This window comes from Phalangium opilio, unplaced genomic scaffold (assembly GCF_054372755.1).
Source record: "Phalangium opilio isolate 3A_F unplaced genomic scaffold, DU_Popi_V2 ptg000487l_1, whole genome shotgun sequence".
Lineage (NCBI taxonomy): Eukaryota > Metazoa > Arthropoda > Arachnida > Opiliones > Phalangiidae > Phalangium > Phalangium opilio.
In genome coordinates, this window is record NW_028324237.1 from 697127 (window position 1) to 715810 (window position 18684).

Consider the following 18684-nt stretch of genomic DNA (forward strand, 5'->3'; position numbering starts at 1 on the left):
ATCGAACGCGGGCATTCTGGGTGAAAGCCAGGTATCCTACCCACTTGACCATAATGGACTTCCTCAACCAAGTCTTAATTCTATTCATAAACCTATATCCTTAAGTTTATTTTACAAAATCGGTACAAACACACTCGCTCCGATACCGGGAATCGAACCCGGGCCTTCTGGGTGAAAGCCAGGTATCCTAGCCACTAGACCATATCGGACTGTTTTGTGCAACCCTAGATATTATTCCTATAAATGTGTCTTTAAATTTATTCTTTAAAAACGGTACAAAGCATAGTCTCCGATACCGGGAATCGAACGCGGGCATTCTGGGTGTAAGCCAGGTATCCTACCCACTAGACCATTACGGACATGCTCAAGCAAGTCTTAATTGTATTCATAAACCTATATCCTTAAGTCTATTCTTGAAAATCGGTAAAAAGTACTCGCTCCGACACCGGGAATCGAACACAGGCCATCTGGGTGAAAGCCAGATATCCTAGCCACTAGACCATATTGGACTTGCTCAACCAAATCTTAATTCAACTCATAAACCTATATCCTTAAGTCTATTCTTGAAATGCGGTACAAAAGCACTCGCTCCGATACCATGAATCGAACCCAGGCCTTCTGGGTGAAAGCCAGATATCCTAGCCGCTAGACCATATCGGACTGGCTTGAACAACTCTAAATATTATTCCTATAAATGTGTCTTTAAGTTTATTCTTTAAAGTTGGTACAAACGCACTGTCTCCGATACCGGGAATCGAACCCGGGTCTTCTGGGTGAAAGCCAGATACCCTAGCCACTAGACCATGTCGGACTTGCTCAACCAAGTCTTAATTCTATTCATAAACCCATATCCTTAAGTTTATTTTTCAAAATCGGTACAAAAACACTCGCTCCGATACCGGGAATCGAACCCGGGCCTTCTGTGTGAAAGCCAGATACCCTAGCCACAAGACCATATCGGACTTGCTCTACCAAGTCTTAATTCTATTCACAAACCTATATCCTTAAGTCTATTCTTCAAAACCGGTACAAAAGCACCCGCTCCGATACCGGGAATCGAACCCGGGGCTTCTGGGTGAGAGCCAGATATCCTAGCCACTAGACCATATCGGACTTGCTTAACCAAGTCTTATTTCTATTTATAAACCTATGTCCTTAAGTCTATTCTTCAAAACCGGTACAAAAGCACTCGCTCCGATACCGGGAGTCGAACCCGGACTTTCTGGGTGAAAGCCAGATATCCTAGCCACTAGACCATATCGGACCGGTTTGAGCAAACCTAGATATTATTCCTATAAATGTGTCTTTAAATTTATTCTTTAAAAGCGGAACAAAAGCACTCGCTCCGATAACGGGAATCGAACCCGGGTCTTCTGGGTGAGAGCCAGATATCCTAGCCACTAGACCATATCGGACTGGTTTTAGCAACCCTAGATATTATTCCTAAAAATGTGTGTTTAAATTTATTCTTTAAAAGCGGTACAAAAGCGCTGTCTCCGATACCGGAATCGAACCCCGGCCTTCTGGGTGAAAACCATATATCCTAGCCACTAGACCATATCGGACGTGCTAAAGCAAGTCTTAATTCTATTCGTAAACCTATATCCTTAAGTCTATTCTTCAAAAAGGGTACAAAAGCACTCGCTCCGCTAACGGGAATCGAACCCGGGCCTTCTTGGTGAGAGCCAGATATCCTAGCCGCTATACCATATCGGACTGGTTTGTGCAACCCTAGATATTAGTCCTATAAATGTGTCTTTAAATTTATTCTTTAAAAGCGGAACAAAAGCACTGCCTCCGATACCGGGAATCGAACACGGGCCTTCTTGGTGAGAGCCAGATATCCTAGCCGCTATACCATATCGGACCGGTTTGAGCAACCCTAGATATTATTCCTAAAAATGTGTCTTTAAATTTATTCTTTAAAAGCGGTACAAAAGCACTGTCTCCGATACCTGGAATCGAACCCGCGCCTTCTGGGTGAAAGCCTGATATCCTAGCCACTAGACCATATCGGACTTGCTTAACCAAGTCCTAATTCTATTCATAAACCTATATCCTTAAGTCTATTCTTCAAAACCGGTACAAAAGCACTCGCTCCGATACCGGGAATCGAACCCGGGTCTTCTGGGTGAGAGCCAGATATCCTAGCCACTCGACCATATCGGACTTGCTTAACCAAGTCTTAATTTTATTCATAAACCTATATCCTTAAGTCTATTCTTCAAAACCGGTACAAAAGCACTCGCTCCGCTAACGGGAATCGAACCCGGGCCTTCTGGGTGAAAGCCAGGTATCCTAGCCACTAGACCATAACGGACTGTTTTGAGCAACCCTAGATATTATTCCCATAAATGTGTCTTTAAATTTATTCTTTAAAAGCGGTACAAAGCACTGTCTCCGATACCGGGAATCGAACCCGAGCCTTCTGGGTGAAAGCCTGATGTCCTAGCCACTAGACCATATCGGACCGGTTTGAGCAACCCTAGATATTATTCCTAAAAATGTGTCTTTAAATTTATTCTTTAAAAGCGGTACAAAAGCACTGTCTCCGATACCTGGAATCGAACCCGGGCCTTCTGGGTGAAAGCCTGATATCCTAGCCACTAGACCATATCGGACTTGCTTAACGAAGTCTTAATTCTATTCATAAACCTATATCCTTAAGTCTATTCTTCAAAACCGGTACAAAAGCACTCGCTCCGATACCGGAAATCGAACCCGGGTCTTCTGGGTGAGAGCCAGAAATCCTAGCCACTAGACCATATCGGACTGGCTTGAACAACTCTAAATATTATCCTATAAATGTGTCTTTAAGTTCATTCTTTAAAGTTGGCCAAAGCGCACTGTTTCCGATACCGGGAATAGAACCCGGGCCTTCTGTGTGAAAGCCAGATACCCTAGCCACTAGACCATATCGGACTTGCTCTACCAAGTCTTAATTCTATTCACAAACCTATATCCTTAAGTCTATTCTTCAAAACCGGTACAAAAGCACCCGCTCCGATACCGGGAATCGAACCCGGGGCTTCTGGGTGAGAGCCAGATATCCTAGTCACTAGACCATATCGGACTTGCTTAACCAAGTCTTATTTCTATTTATAAACCTATGTCCTTAAGTCTATTCTTCAAAACCGGTACAAAAGCACTCGCTCCGATACCGGGAATCGAACCCAGGCCATCTGGGTGAAAGCCAGATATCCTAGCCACTAGACCATATCGGACTTGCTCAACCAAGTCTTAATTCTATTCATAAACCTATATCCTTAAGTCTATTCTTGAAATGCGGTACAAAAGCACTCGCTCCGATACCATGAATCGAACCCAGGCCTTCTGGGGGAAAGCCAGATATCCTAGCCACTAGACCATATCGGACTTGGTTAACCAAGTCTTAATTCTATTCATAAACCTATATCCTTAAGTCTATTCTTCAAAACCGGTACAAAAGCACCCGCTCCGATACCGGGAATCGAACCCGGGGCTTCTGGGTGAAAGCCTGATATCCTAGCCACTAGACCATATCGGACTTGCTTAACCAAGTCTTAATTCTATTCATAAACCTATATCCTTAAGTCTATTCTTCAAAACCGGTACAAAAGCACTCGCTCCGATACCGGGAATCGAACCCGGGTCTTCTGGGTGAGAGCCAGATATCCTAGCCACTAGACCATATCGGACTTGCTTAACCAAGTCTTAATTTTATTCATAAACCTATATCATTAAGTCTATTCTTCAAAACCGGTACAAAAGCACTCGCTCCGATACCGGGAGTCGAACCCGGACCTTCTAGGTGAAAGCCAGATATCCTAGCCACTAGACCATATCGGACTGGTTTGAGCAAACCTAGATATTATTCCTATAAATGTGTCTTTAAATTTATTCTTTAAAAGCGGAACAAAAGCACTCGCTCCGATAACGGGAATCGAACCCGGGTCTGCTGGGTGAGAGCCAGATATCCCAGCCACTAGACCATATCGGACTGGTTTAAGCAACCCTAGATATTATTCCTAAAAATGTGTCTTTAAATTTATTCTTTAAAAGCGGTACAAAAGCGCTGTCTCCGATACCGGAATCGAACCCGGGCCTTCTGGGTGAAATCCAGATATCCTAGCCACTAGACCATATCGGACTTGCTTAACCAAGTCTTAATTCTATTCATAAACCTATATCCTTAAGTCTTTTCTTCAAAACCGGTACAAAAGCACTCGCTCCGATACCGGGAATCGAACCCGGGTCTTCTGGGTGAGAGCCAGATATCCTAGCCACTAGAACATATCGGACTTGCTTAACCAAGTCTTAATTTTATTCATAAACCTATATCCTTAAGTCTATTCTTCAAAACCGGTACAAAAGCACTCGCTCCGATACCGGGAGTCGAACCCGGACCTTCTAGGTGAAAGCCAGATATCCTAGCCACTAGACCATATCGGACTGGTTTGAGCAAACCTAGATATTATTCCTATAAATGTGTCTTTAAATTTATTCTTTAAAAGCGGAACAAAAGCACTCGCTCCGATAACGGGAATCGAACCCGGGTCTTCTGGGTGAGAGCCAGATATCCTAGCCACTAGACCATATCGGACTGGTTTAAGCAACCCTAGATATTATTCCTAAAAATGTGTCTTTAAATTTATTCTTGAAAAGCGGTACAAAAGCGCTGTCTCCGATACCGGAATCGAACCCGGGCCTTCTGGGTGAAAACCAGATATCCTAGCCACTAGACCATATCGGACTTGCTTAAGCAAGTCTTAATTCTATTCGTAAACCTATATCCTTAAGTCTATTCTTCAAAACCGGTACAAAAGCACTCGCTCCGCTAACGGGAATCGAACCCGGGCCTTCTGGGTGAAAGCCAGGTATCCTAGCCACTAGACCATAACGGACTGTTTTGAGCAACCCTAGATATTATTCCCATAAATGTGTCTTTAAATTTATTCTTTAAAAGCGGTACAAAGCACTGTCTCCGATACCGGGAATCGAACCCGAGCCTTCTGGGTGAAAGCCTGATGTCCTAGCCACTAGACCATATCGGACCGGTTTGAGCAACCCTAGATATTATTCCTAAAAATGTGTCTTTAAATTTATTCTTTAAAAGCGGTACAAAAGCACTGTCTCCGATACCTGGAATCGAACCCGGGCCTTCTGGGTGAAAGCCTGATATCCTAGCCACTAGACCATATCGGACTTGCTTAACGAAGTCTTAATTCTATTCATAAACCTATATCCTTAAGTCTATTCTTCAAAACCGGTACAAAAGCACTCGCTCCGATACCGGAAATCGACCCCGGGTCTTCTGGGTGAGAGCCAGAAATCCTAGCCACTAGACCATATCGGACTGGTTTAAGCAACCCTAGATATTATTCCTAAAAATGTGTCTTTAAATTTATTGTTTAAAAGCGGTACAAAATCGCTGTCTCCGATACCGGAATCGAACCCGGCCCTTCTGGGTGAAAACCAGATATCCTAGCCACTAGACCATATCGGACTGGCTTGAACAACTCTAAATATTATCCTATAAATGTGTCTTTAAGTTCATTCTTTAAAGTTGGCAAAAGCGCACTGTTTCCGATACCGGGAATAGAACCCGGGCCTTCTGTGTGAAAGCCAGATACCCTAGCCACTAGACCATATCGGACTTGCTCTACCAAGTCTTAATTCTATTCACAAACCTATATCCTTAAGTCTATTCTTCAAAACCGGTACAAAAGCACCCGCTCCGATACCGGGAATCGAACCCGGGCCTTCTGGGTGAGAGCCAGATATCCTAGCCACTAGACCATATCGGACTTGCTTAACCAAGTCTTATTTCTATTTATAAACCTATATCCTTAAGTCTATTCTTCAAAACCGGTACAAAAGCACCCGCTCCGATACCGGGAATCGAACCCGGGCCTTCTGGGTGAGAGCCAGATATCCTAGCCACTAGACCATATCGAACTTGCTCAACCAAGTCTTAATTCTATTCATAAACCTATATCCTTAAGTCTATTCTTGAAATGCGGTACAAAAGCACTCGCTCCGATACCATGAATCGAACCCAGGCCTTCTGGGGGAAAGCCAGATATCCTAGCCACTAGACCATATCGGACTTGGTTAACCAAGTCTTAATTCTATTCATAAACCTATATCCTTAAGTCTATTCTTCAAAACCGGTACAAAAGCACCCGCTCCGATACCGGGAATCGAACGCGGGCATTCTGGGTGAAAGCCAGGTATCCTACCCACTAGACCATATTGGACTTGCTCAACCAAGTCTTAATTCAATTCATAAACCTATATCCTTAAGTCTATTCTTGAAAAGCGGTACAAAAGCACTCGCTCCGATACCGGGAGTCGAACCCGGGCCTTCTGGGTGAAAGCCAGATATCCTAGCCACTAGACCATATCGGACTGGTTTGAGCAAACCTAGATATTATTCCTATAAATGTGTCTTTAAATTTATTCTTTAAAAGCGGAACAAAAGCACTCGCTCCGATAACGCGAATCGAACCCGGGTCTTCTGGGAGAGAGCCAGATATCCTAGCCACTAGACCATATCGGACTGGTTTAAGCAACCCTAGATATTATTCCTAAAAATGTGTCTTTAAATTTATTCTTTAAAAGCGGTACAAAAGCGCTGTCTCCGATACCGGAATCGAACCCCGGCCTTCTGGGTGAAAACCAGATATCCTAGCCACTAGACCATATCGGACTTGCTTAACCAAGTCTTAATTCTATTCATAAACCTATATCCTTAAGTCTATTCTTCAAAACCGGTACAAAAGCACTCGCTCCGATACCGGGAATCGAACCCGGGTCTTCTGGGTGAGAGCCAGATATTTTTTTTTTTTTTATTATTAAAAGCATCGAAAACATTACAATGGAATATGTAAGTGGTTATAACGGTTAAATTGAATTAAAATAATGATTAAATTACAGCATTAATTCCTGGAGTTAACTATACAATATTAAAACAACATCTGCAACCTTGTTACGGTAGTAGCTAAGTTAGAAAACTTGTTACGATGCAATAATAATGCAATATATTTGTGGGCAAAGGAACGTACCCTGGCAAGCAAAACTGGAACACTGAAAGGCAGGACGATACCAAGGCCCGCTTTTACAACCAATTGACAACGATATTTCCATAGTACATACTTAACAATAATAATTAACAACAAGGCAGCCTGCCAAAATAAGAGAGGTTTATCGTTCGAAGACGCGTAACAATGAAAAATTACTAAGTTATATCTGGTACAATCCAATTTAAACTCAGGATCAAAAGTATACACACAAAATGCATTGAAAATTGACTCCCAAAGGGATCGGGACTTTGGACAGGTAAGGAACAACTGGTCAACAGTCTCATCCGCGCCGTGGCAAAAGACGCACGTAGCGTCTGGAACGAGCCCCGCGTGAACAATCCGCGATTTCACCGGTAAGCCTTGGTGGAGGATCTTCAAGTTACAAGTCGATAGCACCGGACCCAGATGGCTGTTCGTGAGGTCCTTGAATTTTACCCGTGGCCGCGGATCGTGTAAAAAAAGATTCCACCTTTGCTCGCCAGAAGATTCGAAGGTTGGGGGCAGGAGTGCGCGGTACAATGAACCAACGGATTCAACCGAGAGCAGACGCGTCGTGCCATCACCCGAGATGAGCCGTACCTTAACGCATTGCGGGTCCAGAGGTGGCGCCGGACGCAGGAAGAGGCGTACCCACTCGGGAGGCAAACTGGTCTTTATCGCGTCATATAAGCGGAACCTCCGTGTAGGGATCAGTCAGATAACATTGCTCCGAAATAGCAGCAGGTGGTAAGAAGCCCGGTATGACTCCATAGTGGATATCGCGAAGGGTGCGGAACCCAGCGCGAGCCAGTACTACACGCTCGAGGCCAAAAGTATTAGGCAGCGGTATGCGAGAATTAAAGAAGAGGGATTCTTCAAGAGGGTTGGTTACCGGTGCGACGTTCAAGGTCCGGTTTTGCAAAAACGACCACCAACTGCGCAATATTTCGCCATAACGAGGCGGCGTGGCAGCGAGGCACCTTTGTCGAAATGGTAAGCGAAAGGCGTGGTACCAAAGAATAAGCCCACCTCCATATTCCTTGAGCAGTAAGATATGAATGGCCCGATCGTAAGGGGGCAACTCGTCCAATTGGAGACCATATGCCTCATGCAGACGGAAGGCCTGACATTTGAGAGCAACATCCACCAGGCCAAAGCCCCCCTCGGACCTGGGACGTGTAAGAGTAACGTAGTCAATAGCGTGGTAAGTTGAGCCCCAAATAAACTCCACAAATAGTTTCTTCAATTCGGATAGGAAGGAAGCAGGGCAAGGAAGAACCCTCGCCAAATGCCAAAGTTTTGAAGCGACAAGACAGTTGAGGATAAGTATCTTGCCTATAACGGTCAACTGGCGGCGTTTCCAGGCACGAAGGATCGATATAAATCCAGGGAATTTATCATCCCAATTCAGGGAATTCGACAAGGTCACATCGTGGGTTATATGAACCCCTAGAAACTTACGGGGATAAGATGACACCGTCACCCCGGAAATGGTGGTCGCCGCGTTAGTAGCCCAGGAGCCAATCCATTGGCCAGAACTCTTTTCAAGGTTTATTTTGGCATCGGAAGCCAGGCCATACTCCTCATAACGCCGAACGACGTGCGATATTGCGGTGGTAGATGCCAAAAGCAAAGTGTTATGGTCAACGTGTTGAAACAATACTGGGCTAGCAGTATTTTTAATCCGGATGCGGTCAATACTTGGGCACTGATCGAGAGCTAAGCAAAGGGGTTCCGTGGAAAAAGCATACAGCAACGGGCTCAGCGGGCAGCCTTGACGAACGGATCGACCCAGTCTGAAGAAGTCGGTGAGAAAGCCATTAACTTTGATAGTGGTACTGCTGCTGGTGAGAAAAATCTCCATCCATTTCAGAAACACAGGGCCAAAACCAAACGAGGCAAGTGTGCGAAGCAGAAAAGTCCAGTCCACACAATCAAACGCTTTGGTCAGGTCCATCTTCAATAGTATACCGGGCTGGTTGTTCAGATGTAAGTAAGACATCACATCGCTCACGTACCGAGTCGTCGTGGACACGTCGCGCCCACGAATAGCGCCCGTTTGACAAGGGGAAATGACGGACGGCACGATCAACGAGAGTCGAGAGGCAAACACCTTTGCAATGAGCTTTCGATCCGTATTTAAGAGCGTAATCGGCCTCCAATTACGAAGAAGCGACGGGTCCCCCTCCTTCGGCAATAAAACCACCATACCCTGCATCATGGACCGGGGTAGCCGACCCGTGGTATGGATTTCAATCAAAAGGCGCAAGAATTCGACCTTAATCAGTGGTAAGACGAACCGCCAAAACCGGACGGTGAGCCCATCCGTGCCAGGGCTACGACCAACGGCCATCGCGCGTAAGGCAGCGGTAAGGTCGGGCCACGTAACAGGGCCGTCGCACAGATCCCTGTCGTCAGGTGTCATCCGGTCCTTGACGAAGGACGTAAAGTGATCCGTAACTGAATCATCGGTCGGAGTCCGCCGGTAGAGATCACTAAAATAGCGGAAGACTTCGCCCCGCACTCGGAGGCTATCGTCGAGGGTGGTACCGTCTTCCAACTGAAGATGCTTCAGGCTCCGCCTGGATTGGCGGTGCCGTTCCGAACTAAGAAAGTACCCGGAAGGTTGTTCACCCAAATCCTGCCACGCCAAATTTGAACGGACGACCACACCCTGCAACTCATGTAAGTCATAGTCCCGTATAGCAGTCTGAACGTCAAGCAATGCCTTCTCGAGATGAACCGCGGGAGTCTTTATTAACTGGTCCGAGAGAGACGCGAACCGAGAGGCCAACGTCGCGCGAGTCTGCCGCCGATCGCGGGCACGCGATTTACCATAAAAAATAGCATGGTCACGTAGTCGAGTCTTCAAAGTTTCATACCAAAGGAAAATGTCATCGCGGCATTCCGGCGTAGACCGACTGCGAGCGATGACGCGCTTTACGGCTGTCGCGAAAACGGCTTCGTCCAGTAAGGAGTCATTAAAAGACCAAGTCCCCGGACCGCGAATGACGCCCTCGAAATCCATGTGAGTGATGACCATGGCATGATCGGAAAGAGGACAAGGTCGGATAAGGGAATGACGGACATTATGGGAGTCAAAATTACGAACAAAAATGTAGTCAATGCGAGAACGAATAAATTTACCAAAGACAAAACCCGAGCGCGTAAATTCACAATTATTAGCATATTTTAGTCGGTAATGTGTCAATCAAACTTAGGCTATCCTTAAAAACTTGAACGTTAGTAGGCCGAAAACCAGAGGACCCCACCCCCGAGGGCGAACGGTCCAGGTGACGACTACAAATATCATTAAGATCCCCCGCAAACACGACTCTACCGTCCGGGAAAGAATTTCTGATATCACCAAAAAACTGAACCCGATCACCCTCGGCGTTGGGGGCGTAAACATTAAAAAAGACGTTCTTACATCAAAAAACTCGGAAGTGACTAATAAAGCCCGACCGGAAATTATTTGAGAAACATTCAAGACCCGTATAGGCAATTTTTTAGTAAACACGATAGCGACCCCCCGAAAGCCACTCACTAGATCATGAGAAAAAAACAATTGACCAAAAAATAACAATTTAAAGGCAGCGACATGCGACGCATTCCAATGCGTTTCTTGTAAAAAAACAATGTCCATGTCCTTAATGAATTCGACTAATAAAGCCATCTTACCAACGTCGCGTAAACCATGAACATTTAAAGTACCTATTTTGACAACCATGCTCCCTACTTTGTCTGTGAAGGGTCCGGCGGTTTATTCGGAGTAAACCCACGAGCGTTGGCCAGATTCGGATTCTGTTTCCTCGGGAACTGGGGACGTTTCTGTGACAAGTCAGAGGTGGAACCAAGAGGATGTTTAGTCCCCCGATTGCCTCCCCCCACTGACGCAAAAGGGTTAACTTCCGCATCGGGGTCACCGTCGACGAGCATATCCTCACTAGAACTGAGATTCTGGCCATGATGGCCAGAAATGGCACCGGTGTCGTTAGGAATCTCCGCTTCAGCAACTCCATCGGACATGGGAACAGGGGGCAAGCCTGCCCCATCGCGGACAGGAGAGACTTCGGACTGGGGCACGACATCGCGTTCAGAACCGATAGCGACCTGACCCAACTTCTCTGGGCAGTCACGGGCAAGATGACCGTGTGACTCACACCGACGACAAACATTACGCGGACAACTTTTGTAAATGTGACCTTCAGCGAGACACCCGTTACAAACCCGATTTTGCGCCTCATGGCGAACGCGATAAAAGGTTTCGCGCCCGAGAACATCCGCGATTTTCAAGCCGTACGGAAGTGATGAAACCCCCTCGGGCAAAACCACGCGTACGCAACGCTCACCAAGATACAATACATCAAATTTACGCCAAACGACCTCCCCTTTGATTTTGCAACCAAGGGAGACCAATTTCTCAACCACGGCATCATCAGACACGAATTCAGGCAACCCATGTATTTTAATAATTACCGATCTCGAGACGACTGATTCAGCAGGACACAGGACATCCATGATTTCCACCCCAGCTTTAACACACTCTTCAGCATCTTCCTCCGACAAAAACGTAACAAAGTAACCTCCAGTACCAGGAACCACAGACGAAATGGCATCAAGACCAAATGATTTTTTAACAGCAGCAACTACAACAGCAGTGGTTTGCACCATACAAACAACGAAGACGCTTCGTCGAAGCGCCTCCATGATGGAGGACTCCCCGAAGGAAACCCTCGAGACCGAGGCTTCGCGGGCGAAAGCCGAAGTCCGTAAAATCAAAAACAGCTAACAAAATAAGCCGTAAAAAACCGACTAACAAGGCAAAGAAAGGACCGCCGAAAAAGGAAACCGTAAAACGCAACAAACACGGAGAGCGAAAAGAAACAACCGCACTCCGCGAAAGCAAACAACGATCCCCAAGACGCGTAATCCATTGTGCTACAAGCACGTTAGAGGTCGATCAAAATGCTATTGAGGCATTGCAATATTATAAATTTCCCTTCCGTTATACTCTAATTATCATCTTTAAATGTTAATACCGAGCTCGCCAGGACTCGAACCTGGAATCTTCTGCTCCGTAGGCAGACGCGTTATCCATTGCGCGACAAGCCCGTTAGAGGTCGATCAAAATGCTATTGAGGCATTGCAATATTATAAATTTCTCCTACGTTGTACTCTAATAATCATCTTTAAATGTTTATTCCGAGATTGCCAAGACTCGAACCTGGAACCCTCTGCTTCGAAGCAAGACGCTTTATCCATTACGCCACAAGCTCTTGCTCCGTATTATAAACAACTTGTCCAAACATTGTATTTATGCATTTTTTATGACGCATAAAGATCTTTTACTAAAACAAACACCGAGCTTGCCAGGACTTGAACCTGGAATCTTCTGCTCCGTAGGCAGACGCGTTATCCATTGCGCCACAAGCCCGTTAGCTGTTTATCTATATGCTATTGAAGCATTGCAATATTATAAATTTCCCTTCCGTTATACTCTAATTATCATCTTTAAATGTTAATACCGAGCTCGCCAGGACTCGAACCTGGAATCTTCTGCTTCGAAAGCAGACGCGTTATCCATTACGCTACAAGCCCTTGCTTTCTACTATAAAAAACTTTTCCAAACATTGTATTTATGCATTTTTTATGACGCATAAAAGATCTTCCACTAAAACAAAAACCGAGCTCGCCAAGACTCAAACCTGGAATCTTCTGCTTCGAAGGCAGACGCGTTATCCATTGCGCCACAAGCCCGTTAGCTGTTTATCTAGATGCTATTGAAGCATTGCAATATTATAAATTTCCCTTCCGTTATACTCTAATTATCATCTTTAAATGTTAATACCGAGCTCGCCAGGACTCGAACCTGGAATCTTCTGCTCCGTTGCAGACGCGTAATCCATTGTGCTACAAGCCCGTTAGAGGTCGATCAAAATGCTATTGAGGCATTGCAATATTATAAATTTCTCCTACGTTGTACTCTAATAATCATCTTTAAATGTTTATTCCGAGATTGCCAAGACTCGAACCTGGAACCTCTGCTTCGAAGCCAGACGCTTTATCCATTACGCTACAACCTCTTGCTCTGTATTATAAACAACTTTTCCAAACATTGTATTTATGCATTTTTTATGACGCATAAAGATCTTTTACTAAAGCAAACACCGAGCTTGCCAGGACTCGAACCTGGAATCTTCTGCTCCGTAGGCAGACGCGTTATCCATTGCGCCACAAGCCCGTTAGCTGTTATCTAGATGCTATTGAAGCATTGCAACATTATAAATTTCCCTTCCGTTATACTCAATTATCATCTTTAAATATTAATACCGAGCTCGCCAGGACTCGAACCTGGAATCTTCTGCTTCGAAGGCAGACGCGTTATCCATTACGCTACAAGCCCTTGCTTTCCACTATAAAAAACTTTTCCAAACATTGTATTTATGCAATTTTTATGACGCATAAAAGACCTTTACTAAAACAAACAACGAGCTTGCCAGGACTCGAACCTGGAATCTTCTGCTTCGAAGGCAGACGCGTTATCCATTACGCTTCAAGCCCGTTAGCTGTTTATATAGATGCTATTGAAGCATTGCAATATTATAAATTTCCCTTCCGTTATACTCTAATTATCATCTTTAAATGTTAATACCGAGCTCGCCAGGACTCGAACCTGGAATCTTCTGCTCCGTAGGCAGACGCGTTATCCATGGCGCGACAAGCCCGTTAGAGGTCGATCAAAATGCTATTGAGGCATTGCAATATTATAAATTTCTCCTACGTTGTACTCTAATAATCATCTTTAAATGTTTATTCCGAGATTGCCAAGACTCGAACCTGGAACCCTCTGCTTCGAAGCAAGACGCTTTATCCATTACGCTACAAGCCCTTGCTCTCTAATGTAAAAAACTTTTCCAAACATTGTATTTATGCGTTTTTAATGACGCATAAAAGATCTTTTACTAAAACAAACACCGAGCTTGCCAGGACTCGAACCTGGAATCTTCTGCTCCGTAGGCAGACGCGTTATCCATTGCGCCACAAGCCCGTTAGCTGTTTATCTAGATGCTATTGAAGCATTGCAATATTATAAATTTCCCTTCCGTTATACTCTAATTATCATCTTTAAATGTTAATACCGAGCTCGCCAGGACTCGAACCTGGAATCTTCTGCTCCGTAGGCAGACGCGTTATCCATTGCGCCACAAGCCCGTTAGCTGTTTATCTAGATGCTATTGAAGCATTGCAATATTATAAATTTCCCTTCCGTTATACTCTAATTATCATCTTTAAATGTTAATACCGAGCTAGCCAGGACTCGAACCTGGAATCTTCTGCTCCGTAGGCAAACGCGTTATCCATTGTGCGACAAGCCCGTTAGAGGTCGATCAAAATGCTATTGAGGCATTGCAATATTATAAATTTCTCCTACGTTGTACTCTAATAATCATCTTTAAATGTTTATTCCGATATTGCCAAGACTCGAACCTGGAACCCTCTGCTTCGAAGCAAGACGCTTTATCAATTACGCTACAAGCTCTTGCTCCGTATTATAAACAACTTTTCCAAACATTGTATTTATGCATTTTTTATGACGCATAAAGATCTTTTACTAAAACAAACACCGAGCTTGCCAGGACTCGAACCTGGAATCTTCTGCTCCGTAGGCAGACGCGTTATCCATTGCGCCACAAGCCCGCTAGCTGTTTATCTAGATGCTATTGAAGCATTGCAACATTATAAATTTCCCTTCCGTTATACTCAATTATCATCTTTAAACATTAATACCGAGCTCGCCAGGACTCGAACCTGGAATCTTCTGCTTCGAAGGCAGACGCGTTATTTATTACGCTACAAGCCCTTGCTCTCTAATATTAAAACTTTTCCAAACATTGTATTTATGCATTTTTTATGACGCATAAAAGACCTTTCACTAAAACAAACAACGAGCTCGCCAGGACTCGAACCTGGAATCTTCTGCTTCGAAGGCAGACGCGTTATTTATTACGCTACAAGCCCTTGCTCTCTAATATAAAAAACTTTTCCAAACATTGTATTTATGCATTTTTAATGACGCATAAAAGATCTTTTAATAAAACAAACACAGAGCTTGCCAGGACTCGAACCTGGAATCTTCTGCTCCGTAGGCAGACGCGTTATCCATTGCGCCACAAGCCCGTTAGCTGTTTATCTAGATGCTATTGAAGCATTGCAACATTATAAATTTCCCTTCCGTTATACTCAATTATCATCTTTAAACATTAATACCGAGCTCGCCAGGACTCGAACCTGGAATCTTCTGCTTCGAAGGCAGACGCGTTATCCATTACGCTACAAGCCCTTGCTTTCTACTATAAAAAACTTTTCCAAACATTGTATTTATGCATTTTTTATGACGCATAAAAGATCTTCCACTAAAACAAAAACCGAGCTCGCCAAGACTCAAACCTGGAATCTTCTGCTTCGAAGGCAGACGCGTTATCCATTGCGCCACAAGCCCGTTAGCTGTTTATCTAGATGCTATTGAAGCATTGCAATATTATAAATTTCCCTTCCGTTATACTCTAATTATCATCTTTAAATGTTAATACCGAGCTCGCCAGGACTCGAACCTGGAATCTTCTGCTCCGTTGCAGACGCGTAATCCATTGTGCTACAAGCCCGTTAGAGGTCGATCAAAATGCTATTGAGGCATTGCAATATTATAAATTTCTCCTACGTTGTACTCTAATAATCATCTTTAAATGTTTATTCCGAGATTGCCAAGACTCGAACCTGGAACCTCTGCTTCGAAGCCAGACGCTTTATCCATTACGCTACAACCTCTTGCTCTGTATTATAAACAACTTTTCCAAACATTGTATTTATGCATTTTTTATGACGCATAAAGATCTTTTACTAAAGCAAACACCGAGCTTGCCAGGACTCGAACCTGGAATCTTCTGCTCCGTAGGCAGACGCGCTATCCATTGCGCCACAAGCCCGTTAGCTGTTATCTAGATGCTATTGAAGCATTGCAACATTATAAATTTCCCTTCCGTTATACTCAATTATCATCTTTAAATATTAATACCGAGCTCGCCAGGACTCGAACCTGGAATCTTCTGCTTCGAAGGCAGACGCGTTATCCATTACGCTACAAGCCCTTGCTTTCCACTATAAAAAACTTTTCCAAACATTGTATTTATGCAATTTTTATGACGCATAAAAGACCTTTACTAAAACAAACAACGAGCTTGCCAGGACTCGAACCTGGAATCTTCTGCTTCGAAGGCAGACGCGTTATCCATTACGCTACAAGCCCGTTAGCTGTTTATCTAGATGCTATTGAAGCATTGCAATATTATAAATTTCCCTTCCGTTATACTCTAATTATCATCTTTAAATGTTAATACCGAGCTCGCCAGGACTCGAACCTGGAATCTTCTGCTCCGTAGGCAGACGCGTTATCCATTGCGCGACAAGCCCGTTAGAGGTCGATCAAAATGCTATTGAGGCATTGCAATATTATAAATTTCTCCTACGTTGTACTCTAATAATCATCTTTAAATGTTTATTCCGAGATTGCCAAGACTCGAACCTGGAACCCTCTGCTTCGAAGCAAGACGCTTTATCCATTACGCCACAAGCTCTTGCTCAGTATTATAAACAACTTTTCCAAACATTGTATTTATGCATTTTTTATGACGCATAAAGATTTTTTACTAAAACAAACACCGAGCTTGCCAGGACTTGAACCTGGAATCTTCTGCTCCGTAGGCAGACGCGTTATCCATTGCGCCACAAGCCCGTTAGCTGTTTATCTAGATGCTATTGAAGCATTGCAATATTATAAATTTCCCTTCCGTTATACTCTAATTATCATCTTTAAATGTTAATACCGAGCTCGCCAGGACTCGAACCTGGAATCTTCTGCTCCGTTGCAGACAAGTAATCCATTGCGCGACAAGCCCGTTAGAGGTCGATCAAAATGCTATTGAGGCATTGTAATATTATAAATTTCTCCTACGTTGTACTCTAATAATCATCTTTAAATGTTTATTCCGAGATTGCCAAGACTCGAACCTGGAACCTTCTGCTTCGAAGACAGACGCTTTATCCATTACGCTACAAGCCCTTGCTCTCTAATGTAAAAAACTTTTCCAAACATTGTATTTATGCGTTTTTAATGACGCATAAAAGATCTTTTACTAAAACAAACACCGAGCTTGCCAGGACTCGAACCTGGAATCTTCTGCTCCGTAGGCAGACGCGTTATCCATTGCGCCACAAGCCCGTTAGCTGTTTATCTAGATGCTATTGAAGCATTGCAATATTATAAATTTCCCTTCCGTTATACTCTAATTATCATCTTTAAATGTTAATACCGAGCTCGCCAGGACTCAAACCTGGAATCTTCTGCTCCGTAGGCAGACGCGTTATCCATTGCGCCACAAGCCCGTTAGCTGTTTATCTAGATGCTATTGAAGCATTGCAATATTATAAATTTCCCTTCCGTTATACTCTAATTATCATCTTTAAATGTTAATACCGAGCTCGCCAGGACTCGAACCTGGAATCTTCTGCTCCGTAGGCAAACGCGTTATCCATTGTGCGACAAGCCCGTTAGAGGTCGATCAAAATGCTATTGAGGCATTGCAATATTATAAATTTCTCCTACGTTGTACTCTAATAATCATCTTTAAATGTTTATTCCGATATTGCCAAGACTCGAACCTGGAACCCTCTGCTTCGAAGCAAGACGCTTTATCAATTACGCTACAAGCTCTTGCTCCGTATTATAAACAACTTTTCCAAACATTGTATTTATGCATTTTTTATGACGCATAAAGATCTTTTACTAAAACAAACACAGAGCTTGCCAGGACTCGAACCTGGAATCTTCTGCTCCGTAGGCAGACGCGTTATCCATTGCGCCACAAGCCCGTTAGCTGTTTATCTAGATGCTATTGAAGCATTGCAACATTATAAATTTCCCTTCCGTTATACTCAATTATCATCTTTAAACATTAATACCGAGCTCGCCAGGACTCGAACCTGGAATCTTCTGCTTCGAAGGCAGACGCGTTATTTATTACGCTACAAGCCCTTGCTCTCTAATATTAAAAACTTTTCCAAACATTGTATTTATGCATTTTTTATGACGCATAAAAGACCTTTCACTAAAACAAACAACGAGCTCGCCAGGACTCGAACCTGGAATCTTCTGCTTCGAAGGCAGACGCGTTATTTATTACGCTACAAGCCCTTGCTCTCTAATATAAAAAACTTTTCCAAACATTGTATTTATGCATTTTTAATGACGCATAAAAGATCTTTTACTAAAACAAACACAGAGCTTGCCAGGACTCGAACCTGGAATCTTCTGCTCCGTAGGCAGATGCGTTATCCATTGCGCCACAAGCCCGTTAGCTGTTTATCTAGATGCTATTGAAGCATTGCAATATTATAAATTTCCCTTCCGTTATTCTCTAATTATCATCTTTAAATGTTAATACCGAGCTCGCCAGGACTCGAACCTGGAATCTTCTGCTCCGTAGGCAGACGCGTAATCCATTGCGCGACAAGCCCGTTAGAGGTCAATCAAAATGCTATTGAGGCATTGCAATATTATAAATTTCTCCTACGTTGTACTCTA

General features: G+C 43.9%; 37 non-coding genes across 37 annotated transcripts; all 37 read right to left on the reverse strand.

The window, feature by feature from the left end:
- Window positions 1-137: 137 nt before the first annotated feature.
- Window positions 138-209, reverse strand: TRNAE-UUC (transfer RNA glutamic acid (anticodon UUC)). The gene has a single exon. It is a non-coding gene; the product is annotated as a tRNA-Glu (tRNA).
- Window positions 210-1041: 832 nt separating this feature from the next.
- On the reverse strand, window positions 1042-1113 carry TRNAE-CUC (transfer RNA glutamic acid (anticodon CUC)). The gene has a single exon. It is a non-coding gene; the product is annotated as a tRNA-Glu (tRNA).
- Window positions 1114-1192: 79 nt separating this feature from the next.
- Window positions 1193-1264, reverse strand: TRNAE-UUC (transfer RNA glutamic acid (anticodon UUC)). Its single transcript has one exon. It is a non-coding gene; the product is annotated as a tRNA-Glu (tRNA).
- Window positions 1265-1343: 79 nt separating this feature from the next.
- TRNAE-CUC (transfer RNA glutamic acid (anticodon CUC)) lies at window positions 1344-1415 on the reverse strand. The gene has a single exon. It is a non-coding gene; the product is annotated as a tRNA-Glu (tRNA).
- Window positions 1416-2097: 682 nt separating this feature from the next.
- TRNAE-CUC (transfer RNA glutamic acid (anticodon CUC)) lies at window positions 2098-2169 on the reverse strand. The gene has a single exon. It is a non-coding gene; the product is annotated as a tRNA-Glu (tRNA).
- A 531-nt stretch (window positions 2170-2700) lies between these two features.
- Window positions 2701-2772, reverse strand: TRNAE-CUC (transfer RNA glutamic acid (anticodon CUC)). The gene has a single exon. It is a non-coding gene; the product is annotated as a tRNA-Glu (tRNA).
- A 229-nt stretch (window positions 2773-3001) lies between these two features.
- TRNAE-CUC (transfer RNA glutamic acid (anticodon CUC)) lies at window positions 3002-3073 on the reverse strand. The gene has a single exon. It is a non-coding gene; the product is annotated as a tRNA-Glu (tRNA).
- A 79-nt stretch (window positions 3074-3152) lies between these two features.
- Window positions 3153-3224, reverse strand: TRNAE-UUC (transfer RNA glutamic acid (anticodon UUC)). The gene has a single exon. It is a non-coding gene; the product is annotated as a tRNA-Glu (tRNA).
- Window positions 3225-3454: 230 nt separating this feature from the next.
- Window positions 3455-3526, reverse strand: TRNAE-UUC (transfer RNA glutamic acid (anticodon UUC)). Its single transcript has one exon. It is a non-coding gene; the product is annotated as a tRNA-Glu (tRNA).
- Window positions 3527-3605: 79 nt separating this feature from the next.
- TRNAE-CUC (transfer RNA glutamic acid (anticodon CUC)) lies at window positions 3606-3677 on the reverse strand. Its single transcript has one exon. It is a non-coding gene; the product is annotated as a tRNA-Glu (tRNA).
- A 79-nt stretch (window positions 3678-3756) lies between these two features.
- TRNAE-UUC (transfer RNA glutamic acid (anticodon UUC)) lies at window positions 3757-3828 on the reverse strand. The gene has a single exon. It is a non-coding gene; the product is annotated as a tRNA-Glu (tRNA).
- A 380-nt stretch (window positions 3829-4208) lies between these two features.
- Window positions 4209-4280, reverse strand: TRNAE-CUC (transfer RNA glutamic acid (anticodon CUC)). The gene has a single exon. It is a non-coding gene; the product is annotated as a tRNA-Glu (tRNA).
- Window positions 4281-4359: 79 nt separating this feature from the next.
- On the reverse strand, window positions 4360-4431 carry TRNAE-UUC (transfer RNA glutamic acid (anticodon UUC)). The gene has a single exon. It is a non-coding gene; the product is annotated as a tRNA-Glu (tRNA).
- A 79-nt stretch (window positions 4432-4510) lies between these two features.
- TRNAE-CUC (transfer RNA glutamic acid (anticodon CUC)) lies at window positions 4511-4582 on the reverse strand. Its single transcript has one exon. It is a non-coding gene; the product is annotated as a tRNA-Glu (tRNA).
- A 1132-nt stretch (window positions 4583-5714) lies between these two features.
- TRNAE-CUC (transfer RNA glutamic acid (anticodon CUC)) lies at window positions 5715-5786 on the reverse strand. Its single transcript has one exon. It is a non-coding gene; the product is annotated as a tRNA-Glu (tRNA).
- A 79-nt stretch (window positions 5787-5865) lies between these two features.
- Window positions 5866-5937, reverse strand: TRNAE-CUC (transfer RNA glutamic acid (anticodon CUC)). Its single transcript has one exon. It is a non-coding gene; the product is annotated as a tRNA-Glu (tRNA).
- A 381-nt stretch (window positions 5938-6318) lies between these two features.
- On the reverse strand, window positions 6319-6390 carry TRNAE-UUC (transfer RNA glutamic acid (anticodon UUC)). The gene has a single exon. It is a non-coding gene; the product is annotated as a tRNA-Glu (tRNA).
- Window positions 6391-12085: 5695 nt separating this feature from the next.
- On the reverse strand, window positions 12086-12158 carry TRNAR-ACG (transfer RNA arginine (anticodon ACG)). Its single transcript has one exon. It is a non-coding gene; the product is annotated as a tRNA-Arg (tRNA).
- Window positions 12159-12407: 249 nt separating this feature from the next.
- On the reverse strand, window positions 12408-12480 carry TRNAR-ACG (transfer RNA arginine (anticodon ACG)). Its single transcript has one exon. It is a non-coding gene; the product is annotated as a tRNA-Arg (tRNA).
- A 91-nt stretch (window positions 12481-12571) lies between these two features.
- On the reverse strand, window positions 12572-12644 carry TRNAR-UCG (transfer RNA arginine (anticodon UCG)). The gene has a single exon. It is a non-coding gene; the product is annotated as a tRNA-Arg (tRNA).
- A 570-nt stretch (window positions 12645-13214) lies between these two features.
- Window positions 13215-13287, reverse strand: TRNAR-ACG (transfer RNA arginine (anticodon ACG)). The gene has a single exon. It is a non-coding gene; the product is annotated as a tRNA-Arg (tRNA).
- Window positions 13288-13376: 89 nt separating this feature from the next.
- TRNAR-UCG (transfer RNA arginine (anticodon UCG)) lies at window positions 13377-13449 on the reverse strand. Its single transcript has one exon. It is a non-coding gene; the product is annotated as a tRNA-Arg (tRNA).
- An 85-nt stretch (window positions 13450-13534) lies between these two features.
- Window positions 13535-13607, reverse strand: TRNAR-UCG (transfer RNA arginine (anticodon UCG)). The gene has a single exon. It is a non-coding gene; the product is annotated as a tRNA-Arg (tRNA).
- A 414-nt stretch (window positions 13608-14021) lies between these two features.
- TRNAR-ACG (transfer RNA arginine (anticodon ACG)) lies at window positions 14022-14094 on the reverse strand. The gene has a single exon. It is a non-coding gene; the product is annotated as a tRNA-Arg (tRNA).
- Window positions 14095-14185: 91 nt separating this feature from the next.
- Window positions 14186-14258, reverse strand: TRNAR-ACG (transfer RNA arginine (anticodon ACG)). Its single transcript has one exon. It is a non-coding gene; the product is annotated as a tRNA-Arg (tRNA).
- A 413-nt stretch (window positions 14259-14671) lies between these two features.
- TRNAR-ACG (transfer RNA arginine (anticodon ACG)) lies at window positions 14672-14744 on the reverse strand. The gene has a single exon. It is a non-coding gene; the product is annotated as a tRNA-Arg (tRNA).
- Window positions 14745-15151: 407 nt separating this feature from the next.
- On the reverse strand, window positions 15152-15224 carry TRNAR-ACG (transfer RNA arginine (anticodon ACG)). The gene has a single exon. It is a non-coding gene; the product is annotated as a tRNA-Arg (tRNA).
- Window positions 15225-15314: 90 nt separating this feature from the next.
- On the reverse strand, window positions 15315-15387 carry TRNAR-UCG (transfer RNA arginine (anticodon UCG)). The gene has a single exon. It is a non-coding gene; the product is annotated as a tRNA-Arg (tRNA).
- A 570-nt stretch (window positions 15388-15957) lies between these two features.
- Window positions 15958-16030, reverse strand: TRNAR-ACG (transfer RNA arginine (anticodon ACG)). Its single transcript has one exon. It is a non-coding gene; the product is annotated as a tRNA-Arg (tRNA).
- Window positions 16031-16119: 89 nt separating this feature from the next.
- On the reverse strand, window positions 16120-16192 carry TRNAR-UCG (transfer RNA arginine (anticodon UCG)). The gene has a single exon. It is a non-coding gene; the product is annotated as a tRNA-Arg (tRNA).
- Window positions 16193-16277: 85 nt separating this feature from the next.
- Window positions 16278-16350, reverse strand: TRNAR-UCG (transfer RNA arginine (anticodon UCG)). Its single transcript has one exon. It is a non-coding gene; the product is annotated as a tRNA-Arg (tRNA).
- A 91-nt stretch (window positions 16351-16441) lies between these two features.
- TRNAR-ACG (transfer RNA arginine (anticodon ACG)) lies at window positions 16442-16514 on the reverse strand. Its single transcript has one exon. It is a non-coding gene; the product is annotated as a tRNA-Arg (tRNA).
- A 249-nt stretch (window positions 16515-16763) lies between these two features.
- TRNAR-ACG (transfer RNA arginine (anticodon ACG)) lies at window positions 16764-16836 on the reverse strand. Its single transcript has one exon. It is a non-coding gene; the product is annotated as a tRNA-Arg (tRNA).
- Window positions 16837-17249: 413 nt separating this feature from the next.
- On the reverse strand, window positions 17250-17322 carry TRNAR-ACG (transfer RNA arginine (anticodon ACG)). The gene has a single exon. It is a non-coding gene; the product is annotated as a tRNA-Arg (tRNA).
- Window positions 17323-17413: 91 nt separating this feature from the next.
- On the reverse strand, window positions 17414-17486 carry TRNAR-ACG (transfer RNA arginine (anticodon ACG)). Its single transcript has one exon. It is a non-coding gene; the product is annotated as a tRNA-Arg (tRNA).
- Window positions 17487-17899: 413 nt separating this feature from the next.
- On the reverse strand, window positions 17900-17972 carry TRNAR-ACG (transfer RNA arginine (anticodon ACG)). Its single transcript has one exon. It is a non-coding gene; the product is annotated as a tRNA-Arg (tRNA).
- A 408-nt stretch (window positions 17973-18380) lies between these two features.
- TRNAR-ACG (transfer RNA arginine (anticodon ACG)) lies at window positions 18381-18453 on the reverse strand. Its single transcript has one exon. It is a non-coding gene; the product is annotated as a tRNA-Arg (tRNA).
- Between the last annotated feature and the right edge of the window lie 231 nt (window positions 18454-18684).